At 35.7% G+C, this 24281-nt stretch overlaps 1 protein-coding gene and 1 long non-coding RNA gene across 20 annotated transcripts in view; one reads left to right on the top strand and one right to left on the bottom strand.

Moving 5' to 3' along the window:
* Positions 1 to 24281, bottom strand: part of SLIT2 (slit guidance ligand 2) — a 263309-nt gene that overhangs the window by 190107 nt on the left and 48921 nt on the right. The window lies entirely within an intron of this gene.
* LOC104690708 lies at positions 15949 to 21323 on the top strand. The gene is made up of 2 exons (XR_752044.4): positions 15949 to 16087; positions 19108 to 21323. It is a non-coding gene; the product is annotated as an uncharacterized LOC104690708 (long non-coding RNA).

Raw genomic sequence — 24281 nt, forward strand, 5'->3', positions numbered from 1 at the left:
AAGGCAAAAAAGATAAGCATACTTATGGGTCTATATAATGCAGAAATAAAACAAACATAGTGAGCAAATATACCAACACACCAAGTACTATGTACTATAATCAACTGCTCAAAGAAAGCAATTTAGGGTTCTAAAATTCTTATATCTTTTCCACACTACAATGAAAAAAAGGAAGTCACTAGCACAGACTTACTGTTTCTCTGACAAAATGAAAATTTACTGAGAGTCCTCTCACAATAGGTTCTATAGATATCTCCTATTTCCATCCCACTTATATGTAAAATAAATGTGTAGAATGTGCAAAGCTCCTACAGGATTTTTTTAAAAAACAAAGATTAAAATTCTTACGAAAAGAGGTTGGTTATTTAAAAAAAAAGTCCAAGAACACCAAGTAAAGAGATTCAAGACTCCTTGTCCAGCCATTGGAGAGATGTCACCTGGGGGTACTTTGGAGAAAAAAAAAAAACATTCCATGCTAAGTTTCTCCCAGAAAGAGTTGTCTGCTCATCATAAAGTGTTAGCCTGCACTGTCAGTCATCTCTACCTATTTAAACTGAAAGACAGCTGAGGAATATAGGAACAGCTTATATAAGTTTTCCTTATTCCTACAGCTTATTAGTGTAAGCTAATTCATATTACTTATATGTATGTTTTCATTTATCAAAGGTTTCAAATGTAGGGAAGAAAAACCTTATGGTCTAGGTAAGACCTTGTGGTGGTTTGACCCTGGCTAGATACCAGGTGCTCACCAAAGCCATTTTATCACTCCCCTCCTCAATTGGACAGGGGAGAGAAAATACAACAGGCTCATGGGTCAGGGTAAGGGTAGGGGGCGATCAATCACCATTACTGTCATGGGCAAAGCAGACTCAACATGGGGAAGTTAATTTATTACCAATCGAATCAGAGGAAGATAATGACAAACTAAATCAAAACACTTTCCTCCCATCCCTCCATTCTTCATGGGCTGAATTCCACTCTGAAATTCTAGTTCCTCCTCTCCCTCAACAGCACAGGGGGACAGGGGGTGGGGGCTGTGGTCAGTTCATCATATGTTGTCTCTGCTGCTGCTTTTTTCCTCATTCAGAGGACTCCTTCCCCTGTTCCAGCACAGGGTCCCTCTCATGGAAACAGTCCTTCATTAACTTCTCCAACATGAGTCCTTTGCATGGGCTGCAATTCTCTGTGAACTGCTCCAGTCAAGTTCCTTTCCACCAAGTGCAGTCCTTCAGGAACAGTGTGGGCCCCCTGTGGGTGTCTCAAGTTCTGCCACCAAACCTCCTCCAGAGGGGGTTTCTTTCTCCACAGGTCACAGGTCCTGCCAGGAGGCTGCTCCTGCAGAGGCATCTCCCAGGTCACTGATGGGCTTGGCCCTGGTCAGCAGCAGGTCCCTCTTGGGGCAGTCTGGCACTGGCTCTATCAGACATAGCAGAAGCTTCTGGCAGCTTCTAACAGAACAGCAGCCCCCCCATACTCCTCACTACCAAAACCTGGCCACACAAACCTCATGCAGACAAAGCTGCCATCCAGCAATTCCAAACAATATCTATCCATCACCAGATCAGCAGGAATTGCTTCTGATGCACAATGGGAAGCAAACAGAAGAAGGGGTGTTTTATCTTATCGTTTTTGAGCCTGTGGTAAGTGTGTGAATTAAGTGATATATAGGTATATATGTATATGTTTAAATGTCTGTTTCAAAATTAATTCATGTCTCTGTGCAAAGCTTCTTTTGTAATGTAGCGTGCATTCCATCTTTATATAAAATTTCATCTATCTTCTAGCAAAATAGAACTTTCACAGAACAGAAAGGCACCCTTCATAAAGTAAAATACAAAAATGTACAGAGAAAATGGGTTTAGCTTCATGAAAAGAAAGGAGCTTTGTTTTTTTAGTTATGTTAAACAAGAAGTGAATTCTGATTCCTTCAAATTACTTCTACTGACTGTTAAATCATTGTGTTTTGGCTTTTTCCCGACCTTAACCATTACTTTATTGCAACAACAAGAGCAAGTTATGGATTCACTGATGTTACCTCCTTCTGGAATCACTTCACAGGTGTTAAATTCCTTGCACATTTTGATTTCAGGAAAGGGAGACCGACAGCACAGAGCAAACCAGCCAAAAGACACATTATGCTGGACTAAAATTAAGACAGCCCAGATGGGTAAACACTATCAACACAAAAGACTACAACAGGTACTCATAAATCATGCAACAGAAACCAAATATTGGTTGGAAAAGGGAGAAGGAACAGAATAATGACACAGTTGGTTTTGATTAAAATGGAAAAAAGCCTGAAAACTCTGGGTGTTCAACACACAGGCATAATTTCAGAAATCTATGTGACATCAGTTGCTATAAACCATAATGGTTGCCCAGAGAGTATCAGATTCCACTAGGAACTTCACTTTTATTTTTAGACTATTCTAATACAAAGAGGGCCCAATTTTTGCAACAACAATCAGCAAACCTTTATTTTATGGCAGCATGATAGAAAGAAACAATATGACTTCTCTAAATATAATTACTAACCTTGTCAAATTAATACGATCAGTAGTGTTCCACTAGATTAAACTTTCAGCTGGATGAAAACAGCTCATTCTATCCACTTGCTATTCTACTGAAGTTAATTCCTGTCTAAATAAAGAATGACAAATACTGAGACCACTTATTTTCCAAACTTGTGCAAAGAATTATACTAAAAGACAAAGAAATTCAAACAAGGGAGGTAATAATTAATTGGAGAAAAGCTTACAATGATAAATCTGAAGGTAAATAATAAATTATAATTGGTAATATAGTGTTGGATTTGAAAGTAGGAAAAAAGATGCAAAATAGATAAAAAGACCAGTGATGACTGGCATCCCTCCGTGTTCTGTCTTGGAAGAAGCACCATCAGAAAGTTTGCAGATGACCTGAAGCTGAGCAGTGCAGTTGATACAACTGAAGGACAGGATGCCATGCAGAGGGACCTGGGAAAACTTGAGAAATGGGTCTATAAGAATCTTATAAAGTTCAACAAGTCCAAGTGCAATGTGCTGCACTTGGGTCAGGGCACTCCCAGACAAGGTTATTGACTGAGAGAAGAAGTTATTGGGAGCAGCCCTGTGGAGATGGGCTTGGGGGTTCTGGTAGATGGAAAAACTGGACAGGGATCAGCTTGTGTGTGTGCTTGCAGCCCAGAAGGCCAACTGCATCTTGGACCGGATCAAAAGCAGTGTGGCCAGAAAGTCAAGAGAGGGGATTCTCCACTCCCACCTGGAGTACTGCATCCAGTTCTGGGGTCCTCAGCACAGAAAGCACACGGATCTATTGCAGCAAGTTCAGAGAAGGGCATGAAGAAAATCAGAGGGATGGAGCATACTTCCTTTGAAGATGGGCTGAGAGAGTTGGGGCTTTTCAGGCTGGAGGAGAGAATAAAGACCTCATTGCAGCCTTTTCAGTACTTGAAGAGAGCTTATAAAAGAGAGGGAGACTGACATTTTACATGGGAACATAGTGCTAGGAAAAGGAGGGAGAGGAGGGATTTAGATTAGATAATAGGAGAAAATAGTTTACTGTGAGAGTAGTGAGGCACTGGAACAGGGTGCTCAGAGAAGTTGTGGGCACCCTATCCCTGGAAGTGTTCAAGGCCTGGTTGGATGGGGCTTTGAACAACCTGATCTAATGAAAGACATCCCTTCCTGTGGCAGGAGGGATAAACCTAGATCATAATTCACTTCCATAGCAAGCCACTCTATGATTTTCTAGTCAGATTTTGAATGTGCTGCTTTAGAAGCATAAGCTATAAATATGGCATTAAAATTAATTTCAATAAAATGTTATTTGAAGGCAGATGGTAAGAAGGGTTGAGATGGATATGTCCTTACTCTTTGTATATATCTATATAAATTTATAATATTAAAGTATTTATACCTGGCACTCTAGACTGATTGTATGCATCTACTTCTCTATAGTAAATACTATGAAAGTAAAACAGTTCTGAGACCAATAATCCTAGAACACATGCAAGTACAAATGTCGGACAGTGAACGCCTTCACTGAAAGCAGTCTTTCAAATAGTCTGTGAGATAGAGCATTGAACTTCATCATGAAAAAAATCAAAACACAGTAGTATTAAGTTATCAAAGTCAATAGTTTCCATGGGAAGTAAAGAGAAAAAGTTGATTGGTACCGTTTCAGCAGGTATCCATAAGTTGTTTAAACCAGTGTTTGGGGAACAGAAACTTTTGAAAGCAATCAACTAAAAACTTTCAGAATTAATGGGATAGAAGTAGATGCTAAAATAAGCTCTTTTCGTCCTAGGTACACTGCCAAATCACTACATGCAATTGCCTAAGATTTATTTATCCTGTTTATTTATTACAGATTTAATTGCATTTTGAAGGCACAGATCTGCTTTACATGGGGAATTCCCCCATGCAATTCCCAAAAAGCTCATCTTGCAGAAATAGCTCTGCTCTCAATTGTGTTACTAGGAAGCCATACTGCAAGCTGATGAATGTTTGAAAGCGTAAGTGTCTTATCAACACATAAAAAGAGATTGTTGACTCAGCTAAGAATTTTGCCCACTTTCAATTCCATCTTTTCCAAACAATAGGCTATGATGATGGGGAACGTGAGGATAACCACCAGCACTGACAGATTGAAAGCTCCTTTTAATTCCTTGCTCCATAGCCAACACCATGTATACTTTTGCACCACCTTTGTGATCTGTCATATAAATGCTCCAAGCCAATTTCCAGAACACATTTATTTTGCTAAAAAAAGCAAAACCGCTGATTTACTGAAAAAGCTAGGCTTGAATGTTTTGTTGTCAGAAGATGATCTATCCCATGACTCAATAATGAACACTTGATCAAAGTGGAAGAAACTAACATAGTTCCAACCAAAACAAGGAAAATATTAATGTCCCTGGGAGAACCTTACCTTCCTTTCAAGTCAGGTGATTTTATAAAGTAAGAGTGCAAATGAAGGCTCTTAAAAGAAAACATGTAAAAACAGCTGGGTACAAAATTGACATAGTTTGTCTAGGACTAAGAAGACCATAGGGAAAATTATAAACTTAGCACCTGCTACTAGCATCCCTAAATAAATGCAATCAGGAAGCAGTAATGCCACTACTAGCACTTACTCGATTTAAACAGCAGTGGTATGATGTTTGTCTCTAGACATCAGCTTCAAAAGGCTACCTTAAAAATATAACCCAGACCCTGAGATAGACTATTACTTCCATCTCCTATCCATTGTTCATCCTTCAAAAAATGCAAGCGTTTAAATCCATTAACAAGGGCAAACTTACCTGTTAAGCACTGCATTGCTAATTGCAGAGATGAATATAAACTTAAAAAGCAATTACAAATTTTCTTTAATCTGATCATTTAAAAGAGGGTAAATTATGCCACATAGTGCCTTTCAATCAAGGTCTGCTTCTTTAGGACTTCTTTACTGAAGAAAAAAAAAAGAAAACAAAAATTCTAGTATTTCTTTTCTTCTTATAATAAAGACTGATCACAAACATTTTTTCATGAAACTTTACAGCAAACAAATCAAATGTAAAGCCCTTAGCAAAGCGGTACACTGATCAGGTATAATTTGTCAAGAAGAAGGATCTGCTATAAAAAACTTCACCTAAATACACAAATGCTTTAATCAAAATTTCAAAATTAGATACCATATCACAGTTGTAACTCTCATGCTTTGGTTGTTTACTATATTGAACTTTTCATGAATTGTCTTTCAAAACAGAAAGAAAGATACTTAGGAAATGTCTTCACTTTCAGAATTAATAGACTACTGAATATTATACAAAAATATTCTTGTTTGTACCAGATGAAAAGCTTCCTGCTCTAAGAACCAAAACATTGTTTTACAGAGGCCAGGTTTTTTGTGCCCTGGCTGCTTCACTGATTTTAAATTGAGGGAATTTTGACATACTCATCAAAACCGATATCTATAAAAACAAATCTAAGGCAATAATATAGTCCACCTGTAGCACTGAAAGCGTATTTGACCTAAGCAAATCCAAAGTTCCTCAGATTGCTGTAATATGAACATCAGCCTTAATTGGTTATTAAAGACTAACATAATTAAGTGACAGACAAGAAAATATGACTATTTCAATGACACATTAAATTACAGTAATTCTAATAATCAGTAATGTTTGATATTAGCTTTTTCCCATCTTGTATTGATAAGAGCACTAGGATCCTTTTATTTTTTTTTTGTCTCAAATGTAAGCAGAATGGGAGATTAGGTTAACTTATTTCCTGAATAATTTGCTAAAAGCTAGATCCAAGAAGATAATCAGGAAAAAATCAGAGCTTCCTTCCTCCATACAAGAAAATACATAGTAACAGAGAGAAGAAAATGAGATGGCCAGCATGTATCATAAAAGAAAAAATGATGAAAAAAAGAGATCAGTGAATGAGAATAAAAAAAATAATAATGGAGTTAAGGGTTCAGACCCATGTCCCTAACCCATACAGTTAGTATAAAAGAAAAAGAAAAAAACCAGAAACTGAAATCATAAAGAAAAGGGAAGAAAAATAAATTCATTAGGGGTACTTACTGTTAATAATATCCACATTCCACAAACTGAGTCACTGAGATTTTATCATTGGTGGGAAACTAAAATAAGGCCCCTGTAAAATTATGTGATTAGAACACAATATTTCAAGCAGACCAAACACCTAGGAAATCCCTCCAAGTGAGTAGTTTGGGTTGGATGGGTTTATTTATTTTTACTTAACCTACATACTTGCTACATGCAGATTTTTATCACTTTAACTCAAGACGTGGGCCTAAATATATTTTTGACTAATGTCAGGCCAACTTGACCAATCTGCTTCAAGTCAATGACTTTTCTTCAAGATGCAATAAAGACCACTTCCAACTAATGTTGCTGCCACTACTGGTTTACAAAACATGTCAAAACGAGAAGCATGCAAAAAGAAAGATTAAAATCTCAGAACACAGCCATATCCTAAGATGCATTTCAAAAGAAAGACTAAAATTATTACTATGACAAAATCAAACAAAGGATCTCAGTTTCTATGAAGAGTAAGAAACAAGGACTGAGAAGAAGTAACTTTTCAACTAGTAGAACTATCATCCAGGTGTCTTGAAAAACTATGAATTCCCACCCCCAAATCCCCTTCTCCTTGAAGGGAATATAGCTCCTCAACTTTTAAAAATGTGCACATTTAAACTATATAGATTTACCTTTTTTTATTTTTCAGACACTGAAATTTAATCATCTCAGCAAAGCTGCATTATTTAAGTTCAAATAAACTGTTTTCAGCCTGAAAATCTGACTCCATAGTAGACTGTGAGGGTAGTAAACCGTGAAGAACCTGAGTACTTCTGACCAGCATGAATAAGCTGCATGACACTGAACAAAACAATGTTTCCCTGTGGTCTACTTCCCATATTGTCTATGCATGCTCTTGAGACCAGGGACTGTCTCACTGTATGGCTGCCAAGTGCTCAGAAAAGTGGATTTCTCTAAAAACCTACTGGAGTCTAAAGAATAATGCAAATAATATAGTAATGAGTTGTGCTTAAAAAAGGGGAAAAAGCTGGGTTGCATTCTTGCAATGCAAGAAGAGATTTATTCCCAGTATCACCAGATAAATTATATCTGACAAAGCAGCGCTCATGCATATACAAGTCACCAACACATAGTCTCTTCTGGTATGCTACTAAGACAGAAAAATTTTTGGATCATGTCCAAATCATCCACCTATTAAAGCTGTGGGGGTGTCACAGACTGTCTCCGGAAAGTCTACTGGCTAAGGTGAGAAGTCACCAGCTCTACCGTTTCACCCCTACTTTTTGAGACCATAAAGATGAGGATTATACACACTATCTAGCACACTGTCTACACATTGCTGAAACTCTCCTGCACCTCATATTAACATGAAATAATATCCTACAAACTTATTTTATCAAAATAACATCACAACACTTTTGAAAATGAACGATAAAAATTTTGTATTTAGTAATTTTTTCACCTCAGATTCATGTTTACTAATAAACGCAGACCAGACAAGGGGATCAGAGGAATAAGGCTCACTAAATAGGTTATTGTCTTACAGGTCTATACTTCCTAATAAACAGTCACAATGTAGCGAGTGTCAAGTGGGTTTTAAGACTTATAAATGAGCAAAATGCCCTAAATAAGTTATTGTTCTTTTTCAAGCCCTCATATACAATTAACCCTATAAATGAACTCTCATCCCTGGCAGATACAAGAACTCATGCACATTTAAGAGATTAAATCTCTTCTGTTTTTCTGAAACATCAGGTGTGTATGCCATCCATCTGATAAGGCTTTTCCCTATTTGTGTGCCCAGAAAATCTGCTTGACACTTCTGACGTAAAAATGAATCATTAATACGGAATGCTAGGAGAAACTGTATGAACATTGCCATTTTATGAGTATTTACTTCTTAAGAAAAATCATAGCATACATCGTCTGACTTCAAATTTACCTTAGTATGTATTTCTTAGTGAAGATTTAACTCTCTTCTATGTATTCATATGGTCATTCCTCACACTATTTCTGTTGTATTAGGTCATTGCTTCATCAGCTGCACTGATGCTTTGTCTAAACTTAGCTGGTTTGGTTTGGACAGAGATTAGAGAAGTGACCAAGAACTGTTCCTGTTGGATGAAAAATGAAGATGAAATGATTTGGGACTTGTCCAAAATTGTTCAATTTCTAATAAACAAGAAGTGTTGAGTAGGCTTTCCAACTTTAGTAGAAGTTTGCTGAACTACTTTTCATTCAGAAACTATGAATTGAAATGATGATCAGACTTCCTACTGGGCTTCTGGTGGACAGGTATGGAAAGCCCATTTTATAAATTTAATTACATTTATTATGTTTCAATGTATTAATATTGCTAACATACAATACTTCAGCACAGGAAGGCTTTTTTTTTTTTAGCTTTGACAATCTGTATGATGTATAATAAAAACAGAGACAAGACATGTCAATGTATTAACACCTTCTCCAATCTGAGCTAAGGACAACCATAAACAAGAGTTCTCACTATAATGCCTTACCAAAATCAACAACCTCCCACAGATCCATCCCATGCCATTCATGCCTATCCCAAGATAAACAATGGCAAGTGAAACCAACCAGCAACTTGCCAGCTTCTGACACAGAACACATAGTACTGAAGAAGCTATGCAGGTTGTTTATTTATTTATATATATGTATACTCCTATTTATACATATATATTTAACTAACCCAATTTTATCTGGTCCATTTGTTATTTAACTTTGTATGAAGATGTTGGATATACTATGCTATACCAACAGCACATCAATACTTCCAACCAAGCTTCTATCAATGGCATACTATGGATGGGAAACTATTTTGAACTGCTAACATTCTCTATCCTTTCTACTGGAATATTGATCTCTACAGCATGTGAAGAAAAAATCTATATGCAGTTAACGAACAGTAGTGCCACAGAATACACAGGATTTATATAAATTTTCCAGCATCTGTACTCAAAGAAAGCTTGTTAAAAAGGAGAATGATAGCAGACAGGATCTCATGGTAGCCAAACAGACTGAAGCAACAACAGGAAGAGAAGAAAAATTTTAAAAATGCAATTTAAGAGGAAAAAGAAAAAAAAAAGTTATAAAATCTAAGGATGAAACATCCAGCCCATTATTTGTCCTAATGATTCCTATTCCCTCAAATGGGTTCAACATCATCACATGGGTACACACATAATCTTTGAAACTACATCTATTCTTTAAGATGACAACATTCGTATTCTTCAAGAAGGAAATCTTAAAGGCACAGGACCAGGTTGCACTCCTGTTCTGAAAGAAAAGCTAGTGGGAAAGAATGGTCTGGCAGAAACTTAAAGACAAAAGGAGCGTTTATGACCTTTAGAAGAAGGGGCAGGCCACAAGGATGTTGTGAGACTGTGCAGGGAGGAAATTATAAGGGCCAAAACACAACCAAAACTTAATCTGTCTACTGCTGCAAAAGACAATAAAAACTCCTTCTATTAATACATCAGCAACAAAAGGAGGGCTAAGCAAAATTTCATCCTTTATTGCATGTGGGGGGAAACATAGCGACAAAGGATGAGGAAAAGGCTGAGGTACTGAATGCCTTCTTAGCCTCTGCACTAGGTAAACAGACTCAGGGATCTCAAAGGCCTTTTCCAACCTAAATGATTCTTTGATTCTATTCCTCTGGTCCTTTTGTTCTAGTGCTTCATTTGGAAAAAAAGGAAGGGCACTATAGATCAGCAGTCACTTTCAACCAGTCTGTGGACCTCTAGATCATGCAGCTAGGAACAGTTCAAAATAAGTATGCCAAGCTCCCAGCTGGAAAAACACCAGGCATGTTGAATCCATATGTTCTGTAACAGAAAGCTTTGCAAATGTTTCTAATGCCATAATTCTTCTTCAGTGGTAGTTAAGAAGGCCTCTTTCCAATTTTCTTTGAAACCTTTCATATTCTTCCTGTGTAATATCTTTAAAATTCATTCTTTCCTGCACTGGCACATAATAAATAGTCATATAATTAAAATTCCTAGTATGAAATCCTTACCACAACAGCATCCTATGGCACAACTCCTAAGTTATAATACAATACATACAACATGCAAATAAAGGATTTGGAAGGAAGTCAAGAGTATCCCAATATATCTTACCCATTCTACAGACCTTGAGTTCTCCTAACTTCTCTCACAAGCTCAGCTCTACTGAGAAGAGTCCACTTTCAGTAGTCTTGAGTAGGCACTCCTCATGAGCAGCTTAGCTCAGCTTCCCCTCCTGATTCAAAATATGAGTCTTCCCTCAGACATTCATGTTGAAAGCTGGTATATTACCATTGAATCTTCTCTTTTCTGAACTAAACAAAACTAATTCTTTCAAATTAATCTCATTCACTGCCTTTACTAAAACTCCAGCTTATTTTGTCCTCCAGCAAACATGTCCTTTAATTTGTCCACATCCTTCTGCTTGAGTCCATTGAAACTAGCTACAGCATTCTGACTGACAGCCCCCCAATATCAACTTGCCTAGAATAAACAGCCTACTGAGTCTGCTATATGTCTGAAATGCACATACTGTACTTAAAATGCAATTTAGGAAAATACATTGCACTTCTGAATAACATCCTGGCTGAATACGAAGCAAATATCCTGGAAATTGTTGCTGCATATCTCTTATTTAAGTATCTCTTATTTTCAGTGTATTTGACATTTCCCCCTTAAACATGGCATTTTTTATTAAATATATTTCTCAATAGTATTTTTCTCCATCTCTAAACATTACTGATAGTTTCAGTTTAATGAGGTAATTTTTTCTGTAAGTAATATATCTTAGAATTTTAGGCAGAAGTAGCAACAGAGGTATTTATCAGGAAGCATAACAATTTTGTGATTCTCTGACTTCTATCAAATATCACTCAATGCTTTGAAACAAATTTCCAAAAGTCCAGAAATCTGATTCTTATTATATATGATTCTTATACTTGGATTCAACCTTAAACTTAGGATCTCCTGTGCCTAGATTCCCTCTCTGGCCTCTTAAACCAGCCAGGGATCAGCCATTTCTTTCAAAGCCTCCAGTAAATTTTTATATTATGTAACCCCAGATCATCACTTTCAGGTAGTCAGATTTCTTTCATGGGTAATCCTTTGTTTGTGTGGGATAACAACTAAGCAGAATTATCTGTCTATTTGCAGTGACCAGCAAATTATACAAGGCTGAACCCACATAATTAAGCTCATCACACTTAAAAAATTTATATTACCAGCTTTGGATAATTGGTCTTAGTAATTACAATATAGAGTGGACATTCAAAAAAAGCAGAAAAGTACCATATTTATTTGTAGTCTCCTTTATACCCAAAGTTTCTAATGAACATACATAAAAACTCAGAAACAATTCACTACTCATCACACTTGGCTATAATTTTCAGAAATGTCCCTATCTTTCCATCCTTCACCAAAGCCTGTAGCATCTTGTAAGACTTTAAGGAACTGAAATCCATTTTGAGTGGCACTACATAAATCTTTACTCAGAATATACAGACTTCAGACACTGGATGGAGCATCAAGGGACAAAACATGCTCAATACCCATGTTTACAGGAATAGTAAAATCAGAAACACTATCACATGTATTGACATAGATCCAAAAATTCCAAGGTTCGATCTTTCTCATATTTAAGTTGTTTTGGACCAGTGCCACCCAGAGCTGAAGTTCTTTAGTATTTCCAATACTGTCAATGTGTCCATAACCTATGTCCTTTCAGGTTGCATTGCAAAACAGGCATGGCATCTTTATCTTAACTGCATTCAAATTACACATGCTTTCAGAAATAAAAGCATAAAGAATGAACACTAGCAAAATTCTTAAACTATTCTCTTGTTTTCTGAAGTTAAATCATGAGATTCAAATAACTCAAAACTGCCTGACATTAATAACCCTTCTTGGCTAATAGAATAAAATATATAAAATTAATGCACAGATGCATATTGGGATGGTATTATTTGTCTTCCTGGGACTAACGTTTAAAGAAAAAATACAAACAAAATTATTTACTGACATTTATACGGTAAGGATTCTTTCTTTCCCATAATCATTAGAATACTCAAGTTTCATCCAAGTGTGCAAGTATACATGGTCCTAAACAGAACTGTCTTTGGGGGGAGTGTGTGTGTGGAATATTTCATTAAATCTTAATTGGTTTCCATTACATTTAATTTTTAAAAATTCACTTGCCATGGGCATAACCACCTGACACAACTGTCTAATGCAGCAGAACTTCATTAGACAGAAAACATAGAAGCTTTTAAAATAACTTTTCAGCTTCTCCAGTGTAAGACAGTAGCTGCAAAATTATCCTGCCCAGGTATCTGAGAAATGAATTCTATCTTGACATGTTTCTAGTATGTTGTGGAAGTAGTTTTAAAAGCTGTTTAAATGTAATGCATATATCTATCAGACAGTTTTTGCTTTCCAACTTGGATTCTGAAAATGCTGCTTCGAAGTGATGGGCCACAGTTGCTTCTTTTTGAAAAATAATTCTCTGTTTTTTGAATACCTATTCACTGCAGTCAGAAGTCAAAAATTATATGTGTTAGCATACAATTATTGCTAATTGTGTTCTCGGCCGATTATTGCACATTTCCTCCAAGATCCCTTGGCTCCATTAATCTTTTGCAGTCTTAGTAAAACCAGATCTTTTAGTACCTTAATCTAAAATGTTTACCATTTTTTGTAAAAGTTATTTTTACTTTAAATGTAATAATAAAAAACTAAGTGGTTTCTACTATAACAGACAAAATGAACGCATTTTAGAAAAAGACAGCGCAATACTGTTCATTCCACAGTTCAATGATTGCTTCAAATCAATTCACACATAAGAGCCTGCAATCAGCACATGAAATCACTTTTCTTAGAGCTGAAATAAACTTTCCTTGCTTTGGTTCATTACAGAATTAAGCATATGTGTTTATGATCACAGCATTGAAGCTGAAGTTAGAAGGGACCTCTCGAGATCATCTAGTCAACCCACCTCAAAACTGAGTTAACTAGAGCACATGGCTTAGGACTGGGTCCAGTCAGGTATCGAATAGCCCCAAGGATGGAGACCTTAGTGTCTCCACGGGTGACCTGTTCCAGTGCTTATCCCCCTTATCTTATTGTAAAGAACTTTACAATCTCTAAATGGAATTTCTTGTATTCTGATTCATGCCTTTAAAAAAAGCATTTTTTGTTCTAAGGAAAACCTTTTCAAAATACCTATGCTTTGGGACCCACACTTAATTTTGGGTTTTTGTTTTGACAATTTGCCAGTTTCATGTTTTGTTATTTCCTGAAAATGAGCGACAGAATATTATTAAAAATTATATAAACAATTTCACAGGATCTAAAACCTCAACAGTCCATTGGATTTAGGAGACAAAATGCATTTGTAATGCTTAATTTACAACTATGAAAAATTTTGAATTATTCAAGCAAGGCTCAACCTGCCCAAAAACCATTCAGTACGCTTAGGTAGAAAATACTTCCTTTGAAAAGAAACATTTTACACTGGTTCTCAAAAATATCTGTAAAGCAACTAACAATACCAGAACTTCTAAACAACTAATCCTACCCAGTTCTGTAATGGAACTTGAGTTTTCTATGACTGCAAGTAGCAAATAGTCAAGTCACTTCATGTAGACATAGTTATGAAAGGACAAAAATTTGTTGCTTACCCAGGCAGTAATCTCCAACTAGTGAATAATCCTGTTTTATGGAAAAAATTTTACAAACCTCCCTTTTTCCACCTTCAGCTGTTCCATTCCCATCACTGTAAAATAAAACCTATTAGTTAACTCTATTGCAGGTTCCTTGATTGTTTTTTTTATAATGACTGTCCTTTTTGGAGCAGTCTGGTGGGACAAGAAGCCTTATTCCTAGGATATCCTATGTGTCTTCTCAATTGTCCAGCTTGTTTCAGGTACTGTAAGACCAGAGCTGCTCAGGTTGGCATTGTCCATGGTAAGATTTTATACTCATTTCTAAAAACACTACAATAATGCTTTTTCTTAAAATTTTTTGAAGGTGCATGTTGTTTTGAGCTGCTATGCTGTAAGACCACAGTAAAAGTCTGCACTATGTAAGTTTATGTTTATTGATTAATTAGTCTCCCTCTTGCACTGGTCCTAATCTCTTGCATTTACCTTTCAAAACACAAAAAAACATACTAAACTGCAATGTTAAACAAAACCAGGTAGGGGTTTTTTTGATTGTGATATCAACTCACAAAACTGAGTTACTAATTTTGCAGAGACGATGTTGGCTAAGTTACTGACATTGTTAATAATCCTTCAGTGATTCCTCATAAAACCTTGGTCTCATTAAACATGGAGTAGTTTCCACACAGTGGATTGAAACAGAAGAGAGCTCTTCATCGTACTGCCACACAAGAGATATCCAAAATACTCCAAGGGGAGACAGTAAACACAGATTAACTTTGATAGATCTCTGCAGTGGGACTATTGAAACACAGTAGAGTAATTCCAATTGTTAAGACACAAAATTCAATCATCCATGTTCTTTTTGTAATAAAAGTCATACACACTGCAATCAAGTCAATTTTTATTTTCTCAAAAAAGAACAGAGGTAGATAAGGAGAACAGTCAATAGGTTTGGAGCAAAATGACATTTTAAAAAAGTCGCAAAAAAATTTTTTTTGATCTGCTGCTAAGATGTAACAGGACTAATTAAAAGGAAGAAGAATGCCATAAATACTTGTCCTACTTTAGACAAAAAAAATTCTTAAACAGCTTAATGAATAAAAACATGACTGAATAATTCTAACATATCCTTTTTCAGCAGGTAATGTTATCTAGTTTAAAGAAAAAAACCCCAAGCATTTTGAGAAAAGTATACTACTGACCTAGTTAAATAGTAAACAAAAGCAAGGGACAGAAGAATCCTCAAGTACCATTTAATTGCAAAGGACATTTCAAGGATTTTTTTATATTTTCCCAAAGAAATACTTTGCAAAGTTGTATTTCAGCATCAACTTCACAATCAACTATTTTATATTGAATACAGTACCAATCAAGTTCAACATCAGCTCTGCAATTCACTGTGGGTAGACTAAGGAATGTAAATGCCATTAAGTGTCCTTCAAGTCTTATGTTAAGCTTGAGCACCAAATTCCTTTGTAGTTCTTCTCGGGTATTACCATTAGTATAGAAGGGTTAATAGCAAAGGCTGATGATTGTTTAAAAATTCACATTACCAAAGTGGATTACATTGCATCTACTGAGGGGATCAACAATGTAAGCCTACACTAAGCCATTATTGCAGAAACAAAGCTTGCATTTTAAGCCTTTGGAAACAAGCATAAAATGGACAAAAGGAAAAATTCTTCTGATGTAAGAACAAGGCAAACACTACATGCTTTTCATACAGACTCACATTTTCAGAGCCATACAGAATACATGAAAATGGACAAATAGCATCCCCTAAAACTCATCATGAACTCCTGAAAAGATCAGCAAACTTGAAGAAAAGGACAAAATGGATAACTGTAAGTGATCAAATGGTATAAAGGAAGTCTTGTCTTCTCTTTTATTCTAGACATAACAAAATTAATTATCTTGAATTTAGGAATGATGACTAGAAGAATCAAGTATGCTTGTTAAAAGCTGGGGGTTTAGATCCTCAATTCAATGCTTGATGTTCCAAGGCACTAAATGATGCAAATTTCTGTTAAGGTCAGTGGAATCTGAGGTTTCTCAACACATTTGTTTATCTGGCCAGTTAGAATTCAAATCTCATTCATTTACGTTTGAAAATACTAACAGAATCCTTTGGCCTTTCTTCCACACTTCCTCTTATGCTCTCTGAATCCATCACTAAAATTTATCTCATTATACAAAATTAAAAATGAACAAATTTAAAAAAATTAACAAATCCCAGGCTGAGCATGCTTTTTCATCTGGAATAGCTACCCCAGCTAGTTTCTAAGTACCTCTTTCCAAACTCTCCTATGGATGAAAATGCTTATTGTTATTTCCAGTTGTAAATATAGGAGTTCAAGTTTTCTACCACATTACTAGGCAGAGTAAAATACTCTGATGTTATGAAATATATATAGGAGTATATATATATATATATTTAGGAGTAAATCACTGCATATGCTATCTGTATTACAGAAAACACCCTAAACTTTTTCAGAAACCTATTCTTCAGCAGAGAAGATTATTTTATATTAATAGCACAAAACTACTTATTTTAAACCCCATGCTAAGCTTCTTCAAAACAACTAAGCAGGAAAGCATTATTCAACATTTCCACAATTTAGGCTTGCTTTTGTTTTAATTCTGTCTCAATGAATTGAAATTGGATCAGCTACTGAAAAGTTGTGCAAATCTAATACTTAATATTAATCATAGCTGAAGCACACTACTGCAGGTTGTTTTCTGAAGAGTTTGTAAACTGTTAACAGGAAGAGGATTTATGACATTTGTCTTCTATGTTTACTTTAAAAAGAGAATCATTATTTAAACGATCCTTTATATGACTACAGAAGTCCACATATAAATATAATAAAGTTCACACATGGAACAATAATTTTCCTAGCACAGGCAAAATTAATTCAGTGATTTTTGTTAGAGATTTATTTGCAAGACTCAGACTGAGTACTGTAAACTATTTTGCAAATTGGGCAATTAATTTAAACAAAGATAGAAGATCTTTATTCTAACTTCAATTCCAAAGCTCTTAAAAGTAGGATGACCTTGGAACATCCTATAACCTTATGCATCTCTGGCTTTGGATTCTCTGAAGGATGGATAGAAGATAAAACTGAATTCCTTCCACACTGTCACCAGAGTCATATGTTCTAGCGAGTCAGAACAGGGACAAGTTTCTCAACATTTTTCCTCTTCCCATCTATGATAAGGTGTCGGCCACATTTTCTCCTTCCCTCAGTTTAAAAGATGATCTTTATCTTGTATTTTCAACATATATAACCATATGTCCTTTTTCTGCCTGATGGTTTTTTAATTCCTTAAGGGAGGGGAATGGATACAGATGCATTTTTCTCATTAAGGATGTTGCAATATTTTCTTAAAATATGTTACCTCTTCCTGAATTTTAAAAATGTATTTATCAGAACAGCAAAATTCTAGCAACAAAAAGAAGAAACAAATTCTTGTACAGAAAGACACAATTTAATTTCTTTAAAATACATTGTGCACCTAGCTACCTTTTCATCTACTGATGAGATAAATATTAACTCTGAGAATAATCTTCTTAGGAAAATGGGAAAGGCAGTATATAACCCCTTTGATTTGACTTCATTTCATGGGCTTAGATTTCTTGGCTCAGAACAGTCTATTTGTTAGCACTTCAAGTATAAATTAAGGAACTCAGAAGACAAATAAAAAATAAAATTAAAAAGATAATTTAAAAAAAAGCAATTTCTTAAAAGCCAGTAAGCAAGTGATAGGAAAAAATTGTCCCACTCTATAGTTTTTCCTTTGTTCTTGCTACATTTTCTAAAAACTGAACAGAGGAAACTGGTTGCAGTAGACAAGAGCATTTTTTTCTGACATGTAATTAATTCTTTGCCATAGGAACCACATTGACATCTCATATGTAGTACACATACAAATAGACCAAGATGCACCATTGACACTGACCTGATATCCTCATTTTTCTGATTACAGATAACACTCTGTGTTGTAGAGCTACACAGAAATTTTTGCAAGCAAAAAACTCAGAAAAGTAACAAGGAAACAGAAATCATAAAGTGTCTATATTCCAATAAGTAGGAGCTGAGAAGCAGAAATACGACATTGCTCCTAAAGAATAATACCTAAACTTGGTTTTCAAGGACACTTTTTAGACACAATCACATATAACAGAAAAGAGATAATACAGTTACTTAGCATTTTTCAGAGTTAATGCATTAATAAACAATAATTCCCATGCAACAACAATTTTTCACATGTAGCTTATGAGGCTTAAAAGCTTACACCCAGCAACCTTCAGTGATCCCAGTCTGTAGTCTATGAGCTGGATGAGCTAGGACTAATGGCAAGAGACAGAGAGAGGCTCTGGAGGGAGGGACTGCCTGCCTCTTTCATATTCCCCTTTATACTATTCCTCTTCAATATACCTGAGGAGTCTTGTTCTTTTGTCCTTAAGCAGCATATTAACCTTCTCCAAGTAACACAGAAAAGGCTAAAATACATGAACTAATAAAACCCTAAAACATTTCTGTAATTATTTTTACATTCACTAACTCTTTTCCCTCCTTGCCTCAATTCTGTTGCATTCCCTAATTTTTTAGTTATTTATTAACATGAAAAAAAAATCAAGTTTCCTAAAAGGAAAATAACATTAAAAGGTAATTGTCTACTAGAGAAATTTCCACTCATCTGGATTAAACAATTAAAACACTCATCTGGATTAAACAATTAAAACACAATTGTACTAGGATGTTTTTTTCCTCCAAGTGTTCCTACCATTCTTTTAAAATGCTTTTTATAATACTTGTATGAATAAACATATTTCTCCTTCCTAATCTCTTTCAATCAGGAGTAGAACTGGCATGGAGGAGTAGTATGGACCCTGCTTTTGCACCTCAACGAAATAATGAATTGCTTACAAGGGCAAGAAGAAAGGCCAAAACTATTTTCAACAATAGCAAGAGGCAGAAAAATTATATGCTTACTTTTGTTAGCATTTAGGGAAGTGTGACCATGTTTAATATGTTCATCTCTGAAGGAGGTGGGGAACAGTATACATCTTGTATACTAGAGAGATGAAAAACACTTCTGTGGAAAAACGCATATACTTCCTATTTTTCAGGTATCTATCAAATATCTCCTATTAATTCTTTGAACTAGAGAATGTTCTGCCAGCTGAACTGGCAATAGTGTGAAAAGGAACTTATTGGGCTTTGTTAAGTGCTCAGCACACTAACTTATTTCTGATAACTGGAAGAAGAGCAACAAGCTCCTCCACAGGCCTTGGCATAGAGAAATACAAGTCCTACATGAAAAACTGTCTTTGAAATGAAAAAATGAATTATGAAGATCGTAAATAATACAGACAAAAATCAATCAAGACACTGCAAAGCAGAAGAACAAAAACCCTTGTATTTCTGAGAGATCCCTTGGCACAAGGCACTGAACTAACTCAATAAAGATAATGAACAGAAACAACTACAGCATGACTCTTTCTGGTACAGATAGATCAAACTGACGAGTAGGTAGTAAAAATAATAAGGTGGAAATAACTACAGTATCCCTAAGTCTAAGGAGTTTCACCTGTTGATCCCAATTAGCACCAGACCATGAGTACAAGCTGGAACATGCACTGTCCTGTTGAATGAAGGAAGTCATGGAAGCAAAAGGTATCCCATCAGCTAAGAATATCTTCCTACTCAAAACTCAGAATCTGGTTAAAAGAAGGCTCCAGCCCCATCCTGGCTGGTGTGTCCTGGCCAAAAATCTAAAGAAGCATTCATAAAATAGGGGTTTTTCCACAATGCCTCATCTCAAATTCCGCCTACAGATGTATGAATTTAGGACTTTGGTTCATAGTACACTCATGTATCAAAATAATCATTTATATGCACCATAGGAAGTGATACAATAAATACAATTGATAAGTAAACAATGATGAAAATAGAACCAATGCTAGCACATTAAATCACTGATAAGGAACCCAAGCATATCTGATTAAATTTCAATGATTTTATTTCAATATACAGTTTACATCAAAGAAAAATCTGATGGTAAGGGTAAGAAGTCTTCTCAGTTCATAAGAACTTTGAACTTTATCAGAACTCAAGTAGCAGTCCAAAGTTCTAAATGAAAACTCAAGTCATGCTGCTCCAAACCAAAGAATAGAAAAAAAGCAAGAGAAAAAATTCTGAATGGTTTTCATCCTCTTCAGTTCAGGCTGATTAAATTCTATGATATTTCAAACTGAGTGATATTTTGATCTATAAATACAGAATTCATGATAGAGGCATATTACTACCGAAGGGGAGGAAACACATTCCCTGATCACGGCATAGAACTTAATTTTACTGAATTATTACAAAGGGTAACAAAACAGACATTAATAGCTCAGCAGAAGAAATCAGACAAATCCTGAAGAGGGTATGTAATTCATGCCCTCTAACTTTCAATGAATAAGTAGTCTCTTTAAAATCTGTATAGACAAAGTCTCTGGGGCTGAGGCTGGTGAAGCACTGGCTGGCCATGAAGGTCCTCAGCACCTGCCTGGGCACAGCCTTGAGCAAACTGCTTCAAATTCAATGTTGCTCTGCTATAGGCTAAAGGCCCATCTGATTTATCCTACAAATTCTCTGATTGCTTTATCATTTGTGGGCAGGATTCAACAACATTTAAGAAACCTAAGCTTTCTTGGTTTGATTTTATATTCTGCAATCAGTCTTAAATGATAAAATACTAATAGAAAATAATTTCCACTAAAGTAACACGAAGTATTACTCCTGATATATGATTCTACTCTGAACATCAGTGGTACACAGACACTCCAAAGAGTTGGTGAAGAAATAGTTACTCTGCTTGTTATTCTGCCTTCACAAAACAAGTCTTTATTACAAACATACTTTGTAATGGCATTGTATAAACAACAAACGAAATGTGATTCAACTTGACAAAAATGTAAACATTTAATTAAAATAGATGAGTTAATCACAAAAGATTGCTTATCATGTAATGTAAAAAAGATAAAATAAATTATTAGGCTATAAATAAACGCACATAACACATGTTCACATGTGTTATTTCCAATGTTTTCCATTTTAATGTTCATGCTAGGGTTGTTCACCATGAGGATTGATTCGACTAAAAAAAAAAATTGTTCCATCTTCAAAATTTACTGCTTTAAGACATTACACAAAGTAAAATGAATAGCTTAACATTTTGAAGCTTCCTCTTGCTCACACTGAAACTCCTCCAATTCTAAACCAGTCTAATTAGGCACCTACTGTTTAATATAAAAGAATCTCTGAACTTCAAACAGAGGGATCTGCTAAAAAAATTGGATAGTGTTTAAAAAACCAAACCGCCTTCAAGTATTAGTGTTTCTACAGTGGTCCTTAGATGGTTTTAATCAAAATCCTCGCATCAGACTGAAAATGTGATTTTTCTCATATGTATATATTAGAGCTAACCATTTTTTCTTTTCTTCTCTTTCCATCCTTTAATTTTTCTCCTAATTGTTTTTGAGCTGCTTAGCCTTTGAACATGAAGCATGCTGTCAAAAACTCCCTGCTTCTATTTGTGTGTTCTCTTCAGTTTCATGCTATAATAACTGAATATAACTTGACTTGTGACAATATATCCAGTCACTAGTACTCCTGAAAATTTCAGTCACATGTTAACTGACTCTAATGTGAAAAAGGGACATAAAACCATACTTGCTGTACAGAGATGCCATGTTTCCTGGAATACAATGAACACTGTTTGTGGATGCATGCACATTTATACATACAACTGTGAAGGCTATATTTTGATTATAATACCGATTTTAGTCACGCAATTATGTTCTCAGCCTTATAAGAACAACTATCTAACTCTTTCAAATAATTATAAACAGAGTCAATGCATTACTTGGGTGCTGGCCACACATGCCAAGAGAAAGATTCTTATCCCAAAGTTACAGTCATTACTATACTGCTCTCAATCTTTCAGTGCATCTGCATATTCAGACTGCAGATCTGCAGATTGTGCAAATTCCTGCACTTAGCTGAAGCAACCCCCAGTATCAATACAGGCTGAGAGATGAAGGGATTGAGAGCCCTGCAGAGAAGGACTTGGGGGTACTGGTGGGTAAAAAGCTGGACATAACCCATTAATGTGCACTCGCAGCCCAGAAAACCAACAGCATCCTGGGCTGCATCAAAAGAAGCATGACCGAGTTTGAGGAGGCAATTCTGCCCCTCTGCTCCATTCTGGTGAGACCCCACTTGGAGTACTATGTCCAGCTCTGGGGTCTTCACTACAGGAAGAATATAGACCTGTTAGAGCAGGTCCAGATAGGACGGTAACAAAATCCATCAGAGGGATGAAACACCTCTCCTATGAAGACAGGCTGAGAGAGTTGGGGTTGTTCAGCCTGGAGAAGAGAAGGCTCCAGGCAGACCTAATTGCTTCTTTTCAGTTCTTCAAAAAAGCTTATATGAAAGATGAAGATAGACTTTTTATTAGTGCCTTCAGAAACACAACAAGGGTAATGGTTTTAAACTGAAAGAGTATAAATTGAGAGTAGATAGAAGGAAGAAAATTTTACAGTGATGGTGGTCAAACACTGGAATGGAATGCCCAGAGAGGTGGTAGATCTCTGGTAGATCCTGGAAACGTTTCAGATCAGGCTGGACGGGGCCCCGAGAAATCTGATCTAGTTGAAGATGTCCTGATCATTACAGGGGGGTTACTAGATGATGTTCAAAGGTCCCTTTCAACCCAAACCATTCTGTTATTCTACAATGGACAGAACCAAAAGGATTCAAGCCACATACAGCCATTCAAAGCCTGGCCCTCTATAAACCAATGACAAATTACATTCATGTTCCAGGCATGCAAATTATTGCCGCCCTTCAAATAGCCAAAAGTAAATTTCTGTGTTACAACTCCACAAGAATTCCACCTGATAAAACTGAATTTGTCAGTTAAGAACACAGAATCACAGAGTCATTTAGGTCAGAAAAAACCTCTAAGATCACTGAGTCAAATGTTGGGCCGATCACCACATTGTCAACTAAACCATGGCACTAAGTGCCACATCCAGTCACTAAACACCCAGAGAAAGGCATCCTCCTTCTGTTCTGGGGTTCCCAGTGTCCAGACAGATCCTCCATATCTATAACTGTTCAATCAAAATCATTATAAGTAACTCTAATCACTTATTATTTCCTTCTGTTGAAGGAAAAGACCGGAATAAAAGACAGCATGAATCACAATTTTTATCTAGACAGCATTTACATATTTTTCCTTTTCTCTTTTTTATTTAAAGAACTGATATGATCCTATCAATTTGACACACAGTACTACATGGCACAAAGATACATATCCATTTACAAATTTCAGCAATAAAAAATAAAACATCCACAGCTATGCTCAAGCCCATAGAAACAATGCATTATCATGCAAACCAGGAAAAAAGTAAAATTTTGGAGTAAGAATGACAGTTCTTTCTTCATTCCCTTAAAACCTTTTAAAAATTCATATTACTATTTGTGTATGTCCTTATTTGAATTGTGATCTCTACAGCCCTACAGAAGTGAGGATTTTCAATCAAAATAATTTGAAGGCAGCACTTTTTAAAGTAAATTGCATTAAAAATGGAAAAAAGCATGCAAATTTCTGCAGATATGGGTATAGTATCTCTAGCATACGGCAGAGGGCTGGAAACCAGACCAGACATATAACCTGCTCTCAGAAGGCTTAAAGACTTTGGTATTACTCATCTTGCTCATCTGAAAAATAAATGCAGATCAAAGATTCACCTCGAAGAGAAATGGCAAATATTTACTGAGATCTACAAATATTCATCTACTTGCACAATTTCCTACTATTTGAACAATCTGAAATAATTTGACAGGGGGTGACACATTTAGCTATGAGAAAATAGTTGTATTACAAGTTAATGTTTCTATAATTTCTCAGACCTCCATTAATTATTTCTTTCACTAAACCAAGACTTTATAGCAAAGCCTCAAGTGCATACAT

Source organism: Corvus cornix, chromosome 4 (assembly GCF_000738735.6).
Source record: "Corvus cornix cornix isolate S_Up_H32 chromosome 4, ASM73873v5, whole genome shotgun sequence".
In the NCBI taxonomy this organism is placed as follows: Eukaryota; Metazoa; Chordata; class Aves; order Passeriformes; family Corvidae; genus Corvus; species Corvus cornix.